Source organism: Piliocolobus tephrosceles, chromosome 20 (genome assembly GCF_002776525.5).
Source record: "Piliocolobus tephrosceles isolate RC106 chromosome 20, ASM277652v3, whole genome shotgun sequence".
Lineage (NCBI taxonomy): Eukaryota > Metazoa > Chordata > Mammalia > Primates > Cercopithecidae > Piliocolobus > Piliocolobus tephrosceles.
The window spans coordinates 1,579,765-1,584,392 of NC_045453.1; the positions used below are offsets into that span (position 1 = coordinate 1,579,765).

A 4,628-nucleotide genomic window follows, 5' to 3' on the forward strand; every position below is an offset into this window, starting at 1 on the left:
TTTTTTTTGTAGAGACGCAGTCTCTGTATTGCCCAAGTTGTTCTCAATGCCCTGGGATCAAGCAGTCCTCCCAGTTTGGCCTCCCAAAGTGCTGGGATTATAGGCGTGAGCTACTGCACCTAGCCCTGATTCTAAAGTTTGTATGGAAAGGCAGAAGACCCAGAATATCCAACACAATCCACATCAGGACTATAAAGCTCTACTTCATACACATCAACACTATAAAGGTACAGTGATCAAGACAGTGTGATACTAGTGAAAGAGAATTAGATCAATGGGACAGAATAGAGAGCTCAGAAACAGACCCACACAAACAGAGCCAACCTTTGACAAAGGAACAAAGAAAATACAATGGAGAAAGGATAGTTTTTTCAACAAATTGTGCTGGAACAACTGGACACCCATAGGCCAAAACCAAAAATCTAGATACAGACCTTATGCCTTTCACAAAAATTAACTTCAAATGGATCATAAACCTAAATGTAAAACACAAAGCTATAAAACCGTAAAAGATAACAAAGGAGAAAATTGAAATGACCTTTGATTTGGCAAGGACTTTTAAAATACCACACCATAAATGAAAACAAAAACAAAAACGAAAACCAAGAATAAAATACAATACCAAAAGCATAATCCATTAAAGACAAAAATTGATGTTTTACTTCATTAAAATTAAAAACTTCCGCTCTGCAAAAGACACTGTTAAGAGAATTTTTTTAAAAAGCCATAAACTAGGAGAAAATATTTGCAAAACATGTATCTGACAAAGGACTTGCATCCAAAATACGCACGTTAAAATTCAAGAATAAGAAAACACACAATTAAAAAATGGAGAAAAGATCTGAACAGACATCTCATCAACGAAAGTATACAGATGGTAAATAGGCATATGAAAAGATGCTCGACATGGTATGTCATTAGGGAACTGTGAATTAAAACGCCAATGAAATACTATTACACGCTTAGTGGCAACACAAAGTGCTATAAAAAATGTAGAACAACAGGAACTCTCATTTATTCTAGTGAGGATGCAAAATGGTACAGCTACTCTGGAAAACAGTACGGCAGTTTCTTACAAAACCAAACATAGATTGACCATAAAATCCAGCATTTGCACTCCTAGGTGTTAACCCAAATGAGCTGGAAATTTATGTCCCAAAACAAAAGCCTGCACACAAATATTTACAGCCGCCTTATTCATAATTATCAAAATGTGGAAGCAACTAAGATGTCCTTCAATAGGTGAATGCATAAACAACCTGTGGTAATAAATACAATGAACTATTACTCAGTGATGAAATGAACTTTCAAGCGATGAAGAGACATGAGGGAAACTTAAATGCATATTTCTTTCTTTTTTTTTTTGAGACGGAGTCTCGCTCTGTCGCCCAGGCTGGAGTGCAGTGGCCGGATCTCAGCTCACTGCAAGCTCCGCCTCCCGGGTTCCCACCATTCTCCTGCCTCAGCCTCCCGAGTAGCTGGGACTACAGGCGCCTGCCACCTCACCCGTCTAGTTTTTTGTATTTTTTAGTAGAGACGGGGTTTCACCGGGTTAGCCAGGATGGTCTCGATCTCCTGACCTCGTGATCCACCCGACTCGGCCTCCCAAAGTGCTGGGATTACAGGCTTGAGCCACCGCGCCTGGCCTTAAATGCATATTTCTAAGTGAAAGAAGGCAATATGAAAAGGTTATATGCTGTATGATTGTAACTATACAGCATTCTGGAGAAAGAGAACACTCTAGAAACAGCAAAAAAAATGATCAGTGGTTGCCAAGGGTTCAGCAGGAGGGAGAGAGGGTTGAATAGGTGGGCCACAGGATATTTTGGGGGCATATTATTCTGTATCATACTGTGATGATGGATACATGATTTATTATGCATCTGTCAAAATCTATGGAATGTACAAAGAGTTAACTCTAGTGTAAAATATGCACTTTAGTTAATAATGTATCCGTATTGGCCCATCAGTTGTTAACAAATGCAGCACACCCAATATGACATGCTAGGAGAAATATTGGGCGAGGGGAGGAAAGAAGGTTGTACATGGAAACTCTATGTAATGTTTTAAAATTTTAATTTCTGTTTTTGTGAGACAGGGCCTTGTTCTGTCACCCAGGCTGGAGTGCAGTGGCACAATCTCAGTACACTACAGCCTCTGCCTCCCACGCTCAAGTGATCCTCCTGCCTCAGCCTCCCAAATAGCTGGAACTATAGGCATGTGCCACTGAACGGAGCTATTTTTTTTTTTTTTTAAGACAGAGTCTGGCTGTGTTGCCCAGGCTGCAGTGCAGTGGTGCGATCTCGGCTCACTGCATCCTCTGCCTCCAGGGTTCAAGCGATTCTCTTGCCCCAGCCACCGAGTAGCTGGGATTATAGGTGCACACCACCATGCCCAGCTAATTTTTGTATTTTTAGTACAGACAGGGTTTTACCATGTTGGCCAAGCTGGTCTCCAACTTCTGACCTCAGGTGATCCGCCCACCTTGTCCTCCCAAACTGCTGGAATTACGGGCATGAGCCACTGCACCTGGCCAAAACTCTACGTAATTTCTGCAAAATTTTTCTCCAATCCTAAAACTGGTGTAAAAAATGAAGTCTATTTTTAAAAAATGAAATGACTGCTGAATAAGATGCTCTGAGGAAACTCAAGGGTAAGTTTTTCTGAAGATAAAGGAGTTGCAAACTGTAGAAGGATAGGAAAAATATTTTTCCTCTTTGGCTGGAGTGCAGTGGTGTGCTCTCAGCTCACTGCAACATCTGCTCCCCGAATTCAAGGGATTCATCTGCCTCAGCCTCTCGAGTAGCTGGGATTACAGGCATGTGCCACTATGCCTGGCTAATTTTTGTATTTTCAGTAGAGACAGGGTTTCACTGTGTTGTCCAGGCTGGTCTCAAACTCCTGACCTCAAGTGATCCGCCCACCTTGGCCTCCAAAAGTGCTGAGATTACAGACGTGAGCAACCATGCCTGGCTGGAAAAATATTCTTTAAAAAAAGTCATCAACAATAACGACAACAAAATAAAAGAGCTCATTTAATTGGCTGAAAAGATATTAAGTGCTTAGGCTGGGCGTGGTGACTCATGCCTATAATTCCAGCAGTTTGGGAGGCTGAAGAGGGAGAATAATTTGAACCTAGGAATTCAGGACCATCCTGGGCAACATAGTGAGATCCTGGCTGTACAAAAAATCTAAAAAGTTAGCCAGGCATAGTGGTAAGTGCTGGTAGTACTAGCTACTGGGGAGACTCAGATAGCAGGATTGCCCAAGTGAGCTGTGAGGGCACCAGTGCACTCCAGCCTGGGTAACAGAGCAAGACCCTGTTTCTAAACAAATGCAAAAACAAAACCAAAAACAAAAAAAAAAAAACAAATAAATTTTTAAAATCCCAGAAATTAGGTAAAAATTTGGCAAATGAACTAATTTATTATGTTTAATTTAATAAAAACCGCTATGCCTTCTTTGATTTTTCAGCATTAAGTAAAAGACTAGCTTACATTTTTAATTCTACTTGAATATGCTGCTTCTAGACTTACACAGGTTCCTTGCTAATCTAAAATGCTGATGTGTGACAGTTGACAATTTTCCATCCTCCCAGTTTGTTCTGTGAAACAGAAGATCCTTTGGTTAAAAGTTATAATTAAATGATACTTTATTATGACCAATCTTGATAGAGAGGTACAACTTTGTATGCAAAGTAACAAAATGTGTTTTTGTTAAGAAAAAAAGATCAGTTTTGTCCTAAAGTAAAATGCCTAGTTGTTCCAGAGTAGTAAAGACATCTGTGAAGGACAAAACCCGAATGGAAATAGGAAATAGCAGAAGGTTTACAGAAAGGAAATTTTATTTAAGATAATAAAGCTTCTTCACTTATGAAAGAGTTAAGGTTCTTAGTGGGTGATCACCTTACCTTCTATGCTTGTTTTTAAATCTTTTAAATGTTTTATCGCCACTTTCAAATGAGTAGCCAAATGTTATTCCTGTGTTCAACTCTGCAGACAATTGTGTTTGTTTCTAAGATTGACTCTCAAATGAAGTTGAATAACCTTCAGAATACCTTTTTACCTAAGACTACCTTTGAGATTTCCCAGAGGGCCCCTAGAAGGCCACAACGACTTGTTCTTTCACTTTATTTAAAATACAGGAGCCAGAAACAATTAGGATGATTTGATACATTGTTGTTAGGATTTTGCGGGAAGCTTGTCAAATCAGAAGAGATGCTTAGCCTTCTCTAGGTTAACTTGTGTAGGTAAAATGTTCAAACATTTCAGCAACTATATGTTCTATATTCAGAGATTTGTTAATTCCTCCATTGTCTATAGTCTGTTTCCTTTCGTTAGAGTCCTGGTGGTGCTCTGCCTGATGTTAGACAACAGTGGAATCATCAGTCGTAATTCAGTTATCATTTAAAATGTTTATTTGGACACAATGTTTCCTCTTTATTTTGAATCTAGCCTCCTTCAGGCCAGTGCTTTTCTATTGGAGATGCACATCGGACATATCTATGGACTTTTATTAAAATGTAGATGTTGGCCGGGCGCGGTGGCTCAAGCCTGTAATCCCAGCACTTTGGGAGGCCGAGACGGGCGGATCACGAGGTCAGGAGATCGAGACCATCCTGGCGAACA

At 40.0% G+C, this 4,628-nt stretch overlaps 1 protein-coding gene across 1 annotated transcript in view; it reads right to left on the bottom strand.

Moving 5' to 3' along the window:
* Positions 1–4,628, bottom strand: part of TMC2 (transmembrane channel like 2) — a 106,458-nt gene that overhangs the window by 91,300 nt on the left and 10,530 nt on the right. The gene's annotated exons all lie outside the window — the stretch shown is intronic.